We start from the raw sequence: 7,433 nt of genomic DNA, 5'->3' as shown, positions 1-7,433 counted from the left end.
GTCCTCTTACGTGACAAAAACAAGTTTGTGTGCGCACCACGGACTGAGACAGGTGGTTGTAATGACAAAGTCAAATATTTGACACCGGCTAATTACAAAGGTAGTCTTGTGACCTAACACAGTCATATTTTCCATAGGTGTTGAAAACAAAGCTCTTGTTCTGTCCAGCTACTTGGTGTTAAACTGTATACATGGATTTATACATACTATGAACGTGTGTGTGTGTGTGTGTGTGTGTGTGTGTATGTGTGTGTGTGTATAAGTGAATGTACAGCAATCAGACCATAGCAGCAGGAAACACAGCATCAGATAAAAATATCATATCAAATTTTCTCTTTCTCTCAGCCCCCAGTTTTTAAATTCCCACACAAAACCTCAATCGGTCCTCCCACAACAATATTTCCTTTCATCCCACCACAAATCCCATTCGCATAACTCATTTCCAAGCTATTTTTCCTTTTTGTGGCATTCTCAAACCCAAATTCCCATGTCGCAAATTTCCATATTGTTCACATGAGTGGTAGATCAGCTGATTGTTTTTTTTTTTTTTTTTTTCTGCACCACTCAGAAAAAAACAAAGGCTGCTTTTCAGGACTTCAAAGTGCTAGAGGGGGTGAGAATAAGAGTCTGTTGGGTGGCATAAGATATTAAGATGAGAGATTATGGTTTAGAGATTTCCTTTGTGAAAAAATGTTTGGACTGAGCAGCAACCAGTGGAAGTGGAAGGTGTCTATGTATTGTGCCAGAGTCAGAGGGTCAGCCACACATGATTTATTGGTTCTTAGGATGAAGACTACAATCTGCACGTCCTCTCGTCCTATAATCCTCTGTCTTTCATTTTGCTTGCCGTGCCTTTCCTCAGTTTGTGTTTGACCTAATGTACCCTCTGACCAGTAAAGCCAAATTACAAGAGAGTGTTTACTTTCCAGGAAACAATCATTTCACACACTGTTATATATGTTTGATCACTGCAGCTTTTGCAACTGCATGGCAGAGGGAAAAAGAAAACGAAATGATCTCAGAATGGTGTGATTGTTATATAGTGGATTGAGTTCCCATTGAGGATTATAAGTGCATGGCACTGGGGACAAGGTCAGCTAAAACTGACATGACCACAAATGCCATTCATTCGTGAAGGTCTGGTGCATTTAGTCGGCGGATGTGTGGCACAATGGGTTCTGAGGGGAAAGCACCTGAGTTTTTGGGGATCAGATACCCCATCATGGGCAATACCCTACCGCCCCCCAGTGGTCATGGGGCAAATGCAAATGACCTTGGAGGTCATATCAAAGTAAGCGGTTGAATTGATGTGATAAAATAAACAAAACATATCTTGTTAAAAAAACTTAGCCTTATTGAAACTTGATGGCACTCGTATTTCTTGCGTAGCCTGGCCTCTTATAGTTCATTAGATCTGAGGTTGCAGGCAAGGGTATAATTAAAAAGTGTGCCAGAGAGCAACTTCCTCAATAAAGTGCCAGTCTTGCAAATTATTCCTCAATGTACTTCCACTTCTTCTAGCAAGCAGTAGTGAAAGAGCAAGAATGACACACAGGAGATAAAGCAAATCTGACTGTGTACCTGTCTGACACAGTGTAACCATACGTCATTTACAATGCTCCGTACGTGACAATGTTCACACATAGCTATGAACTGAACCCAAAAAATTCCCCTGACACTGTGACACAGAGCAGGGGACTTTTGCGTCATAGTTTTGACAAGTAGATCTTTTCTTTGCCACGCACAAAGCCTCAACTGTGCTCATAATGGACTGAAAGAACAGCTACTCACATGTCAGCTTCAAGACTGTGAAGCACACTGTCTGGTGAAAAAGGTGCTTTGCTGCAGGGGGCAACAAGGTCCCACTGTGGATGTGAGCTCCAAAGCACAGGTGGGCTCCTTGGTGCAGGTGCACATCACCCACCACAGTGCCAAAGGACTCTGGTCGGGCTGTGCCAGTACAGCAGGTGCTTTCTGCACCCTGAACTCTGTTTCTCATCAACACTGTAAGTGAGTGATTATGTCAGAGATTGTAGATTTCAGGTGGCAACATGTTTTTCTTTCTACCTGTTGTACCTGTCTGTTCACTCTCCAGAAGTTAAAACTTAGAGACAATGCTTATTATATCTTCTCAAATGTCTTCATATATACTTAGACAACAGTCAGCTGAGTAATATATACACAACAGGCTGGGTCCATTAGACTAAACTGTGCCCGGTCCCAAGAGTTAATGTTTAGACGCTCTTCGCCTGCTGAGATATACGCAGCAGGCGGAGGGGACGTTGTGCTGAAGGTCAACCCTACATGTGCTGTTTGATCTTTTCCAACCAACAGCGAGCCAAATGACATGGATTTAAGGACCTGGGGGGCAGGGGGGGTTGGCAGCACAGTACTCACAAGCCATGTCTGACCCACCTGACACAAAGTTCTTACATAAATGAAATACAGTCACCTCAGGAGAAGTAGGTCGATGAGAGAGAGAGGCAGAGAGGGAGAGAGACAAAACAAGCTTGGATGTATGAAAAAGAACAGGTTTATATTAAACAAATAATGTAATAAATAATTGACTGTGGAACATTACGTATTTTGATCCGGTCCAATTATAAAACCTATCATAACATTCATTATCTTTTAAAGCAATAAGCCAATATTTCTTAAAATGTAACCTTTTTCACTGCAGCCTCTGACTGCAGTCATAGTACAGTCAGTGCAGTTTCTATGTGACAACTATGAATGAATGAATCGATGAATAAACAACACTAAAAGTCTACAGCCATGCATATGGCTCTGTGAGGCTGTACTTAGGCACAACACAGCTGTGAGCTAAATGCTAATAGTAGCCTGCTAACATGGTGACAACGTAGCAAATGCAAAACAGATTGATGTTTAGTGCACTGTGCAATATGTTTACCATGTTTACCATCTTAAAGTGTTAACATGATAACTTTATTCTAATTTATTATCACAAAATGCAGGTGAAGTTGATGGGAACAATTGTTTTTGCAGGTATTTTGTCAAACAACAAAATATTGGGCAACCTGATTTTGATCTGCAGGTGGTGCTAAAAGCAAGGTCAGAGATTACAAAAGGCATTAGGACTCATCATCTGGGACCCACAAATGTCTGTAAAAAATGTTTTACCATGCTAGCATGGCTAATAGTCTGTGGTTTACTGTCTTAAGCCAAAATATATGTTCTGCATTCACGAGTGTATGAGGGTCCACTGAAGTGGACTTTGTCATCAAAGGGTGTACACATAAGTTCTGTGCGGACATCTGTGTATGAACTGAACCAATATAAACAGAAATACAATGCATCTGAGGTGTCTGCAGCTGTCCAATTAGACTTCCATTTTGGACTACATTTAGTCTGCTGTAAGGAACAGAACTCAAACCATGGTGTTTTGATTGGTCAAAATGAAACAATCATTGACGAGCTATGACCTCCCATTCAGGACATCTTTAGTTAGAGGCAGACATAGTTACTCACAGTTACCCACAGTCATACAAACAAGTGACAGTCTGACAGAGAGCCAGGCAAAAGTGGTCTTGGTGACAGACAAGCTGAGAGTGATGACAAAAAAGAGAGTCTAAATGCTGATAGACACAAACAAAAATAGCACAGAAAATCATGCACATGTGTAAGGTGTAAAGGTTATGAGAAGCATTGTTGACCGATCACGTCTCTATTTTTACTGGCCGCCCCTTCACACATGAAATCGTTCTGCCAACTAATCTTGTCCGTCAATGTTTCTACAGCAACATGATGTTTCATTGTGGAGCTTAACCAAAAGGCAAATGCATTATCAGCAGCGACTCAAATGGCATCATGTTACCAACCAAACTGTTACCTACCAAATGCTCATCAAATGTCTGCTGGCAATCTGTCAAATTTCTGTTAGTGTGACCCTTGCCAACCACACACATACACACATGTACACATTCACGTACACACACATACGCATACCGATGAAACAGACTTGCCAAAGACCTCCACCTGCTCTTTCCACTCCTTTCCAACCATTTCCCTTGTAGCCGATAGCCAATTCAGGCCAAATCCTGCTGCTGTGCTGGCTGTGCTCTTGCTCCAGCCAGTGAAAGAGAAGACAGGGTTTTGTTCTGCTGCCCAGAAAGGCTTCAGGCTCTGACATGGAAACCTCAGACAGGGAATTTGATGGAACTGAGAAATACCGTGGGGGAACGGGGTGACCACACAAGCTCACAAATGTACAGTGTGCTGGCAGGATGGTAAAAGTGGTCACAGTATTCCCTGGAATCCAGGATATAGAGGATTTGTCTGTGCTGGGAAGGAGAGTGAAATGCAAAGAAAAAGTGTAAATGAGACCAAGTTGTGTGTGTGTGTGTGTGTATGTGTGTGTGTGTGTGTGTGCGTGTGTGTGTGTGTGCAAAGTTAAAGGGAAAGAATGAGACCATGACAGAGTGTGTGTGGTCAAATGTCTGTATAAGTGTGTATGGGGAGGGAAGAGAGCGAGCGAGAGAGAGAGAGAGAGAGAGAGAGAGAGAGACTGGCTGCAGTCTGACTTTGACCCACACAGGCTGCCAGTAAGCAGCCAGCTGACAGCCTGGCCAATTGCCATGTGAACCCAACGCCTCAGCAACGTGCAGCCTGCCTCGTACGCAGCAGCATCGTGGAAACAGTTACCGGGTGGTTCTGTTTTACTGAGTCAACAGCAGCCACTGGTGGACAAATCCAGACATTCATTCATAAAAATCACAACCACAGAAGTGCTTCACAGGTTGTTTAGTGGTTACAGACAAGGAGGTATAAACAGCTAAGATTTTGCACTGACTGTTTTAATCAGTGTTGAGACATAGGTGAATCAGTGAATGTAGTCATTCACAGTTGCAGACATAACATTTTTTTGCCATCACACACACACATATTTCCATAAAACCCTGGCCACACGTCTTTGCTCATACACCAGCAGAAATATCCACACATCCTCACTCCAGCTGAAACAACAGCATCTCCATACAGCCAGCAGGACGTCCTTCGCTGTAACAGCCTATAGCACAGAACAGAACAGAACAGAACAGAACATCCTCCACCTGGCATCCCAAATAATTTTGATGCCTCAGTAATTTTGGATCAAAGAACAGACAGAGAGTCTGTACTGTCCTTTACTTTATGAGGTCACAGTCCAACAGAAGAGAAAATTGTGTACTGGGGCCAAAGGAGGAGTGTAGTATCATCATGTGTGTCACACCATTCAAATGAGGACGTGATCACTTCTGATGTACAAAGGAAAGACACAGTAACTAGACCAGAATTTCTGAACTGTTGACATATGTTTTATTACATAAAAGTTATTCTACCATAGAAAGGTATAGTTTGGTGAGGAAAACATTTAAAACTACAACATGCATTTCCTGGAGAAAACACAGTGTGAATGCTGACAGCTGAACTGAATCTGAAAAGCAGAAATGTGAAATGAATTGCTTTAAAAGTAAATGCATTAGACTCCTCTGCTGAAAAACAAAACTGACTTACAGTAAATGTTGAAAACATTTGAATCATTTTTAAAATGTTAAAGGTAGAAGAAGCATAAGTGTAAAGAAAAATCTGAACATTTTAAATTTTGAATTATTTCCAGACTTAAAAGTATGCAGACACTGTAGAAAATCAAAGTGCAGTCAGTTAAAGAGGATTTAAATATAAAGAAGTGAGACTTCATGGCTTTTTGATGTACTAATTGCACATGAGATATGAAAGTTGCTGGAGTTACAAGAGACAAAGTACAGTAAAGCAGAAAAGCAGAAGAGGATCAGTGGGTGATGTCACAGGTCATGTGACACTCTAAGTCGCACAATACACACCTGTTATAAATTCAGAAAAGGACTCAAAAAGCATAAAACCAAAACTGAGATATTTCAGAAACTAGAAAAATAATACAAGTTTACATAAAGTCTGCAGGGTTTTTATTTCAAAGTGAAGTGGATTGTAGAGGATTTGAAGATTGCTTCTGTTTACTTACACTGCGAAAAAATATTGAAGCCAAGCTTAATATTCAAAAATATATTACATTTAGAAAAAAACAAAAGTCATGTCATCAACATTTTGATAATTGAATGCTTGTGCCTGAAGGAATCCAGATAAGTACTAATGAAGCATGAAATATAAGGAAGAAAAAATAAAAAGCTTATAAAAACTGCAGTGTGTTTGCTGAATCAGTATTCATACTAACTTGCAAGCACCAGAAAACTGAGGTAAATCAACTGGCTGGCCAGTCCAATAGCTGTAGTGACAGCTATTTTGTTGCTCCAACTTAATCTCAGTTATTGTCTGTCTATTCCACACAAATAAGGCAGTAGCTAAATCTAACCGTAATGTAGGAGCAACACAACAGTAACACCTGATAAACTAGCCGCTAAAATGTAACTAACCTACAATAGCTTAGCAGAATAGCTGTTACTATTGACCCTGCAGCCTTCGGCTCCAGTGGGATTCACTCGTGGTTGAGTTAATGGTACCTTTAAATCACACGTTAGATGCATTGAAGTGTAGATCAGTTTCTGTTGCTGCTGCTCCTTTCTTCAGGGTTTTCTTTACATGTCGGGTGAAAAATGGAAGGCTATGGGGTTCTGACAACAACATAATATTAGATTGGAGGATCAGATAGTTAGTATGGTGATGCCATGAGTCAGCAACCAGGCACGAAGACAGGCAGTATTAGAGGGAGTGATAAAGTCACCAGGACAAGCTGAAGAGCACAGTGCCAGCGCTGGTGTCTAATGGTGCTATACTAACGCCGTCACACACTTTCAGACTCAAATGTGTCCACGTGTAAGAAATGTTTCTACCAAACTTCAGATTTTGTGACAAATAGGGACTAAAAGGTTAAACAGCAAAGGGGACACAAAAGAGGCAATGCTCAGTTACGTTTTCTGTGGCAGCATCATAGGGGTTTTGAGTTGTGTGCAGCCTCCTTTTGGACTATGCATACATCCTGACCTATATGCAAAGTGCCACGTGCATCCCATCCACCCAAGTGCTGTCACGACCGTTTGACGCCCTCCTTCATCTGGGTTGGATTTTAGAGGCGCGAGGCAGAGCGTGTGACTAGCAGCGTGACAACAAACGCGTGTGTCGGCAGAAGGAGGGGGGAGATCAACCCCTAATTTGAATCAGGGGTGCTGGTGTCGGTGTTGAGGGTTTCAAAGACAAAAGTGGCAACTGCGCCTCTCTGCAGCTGTGGGCCTACGTGAGCATCGGCAGGAACGTTCTCACTCCTCATCTCACCCTCCCCTCCCACTCATTCTCAACTCTCTCTCATCTCTCACACTCTCTCCTTCCTTTGCTCATTTGCGGCTTCTAATAGACTTTTGACAGCACCACCCCCACCCCTCCTTTGTTCAAATCAACTTGCACTGTTCTCTCTTTTTCTCTATCATAACTCCTTCACTTCCCTCCCA

This window comes from Scatophagus argus, chromosome 19 (assembly GCF_020382885.2).
Source record: "Scatophagus argus isolate fScaArg1 chromosome 19, fScaArg1.pri, whole genome shotgun sequence".
NCBI lineage: Eukaryota > Metazoa > Chordata > Actinopteri > Scatophagidae > Scatophagus > Scatophagus argus.
Note: the sequence above shows the minus strand (reverse complement) of the source record.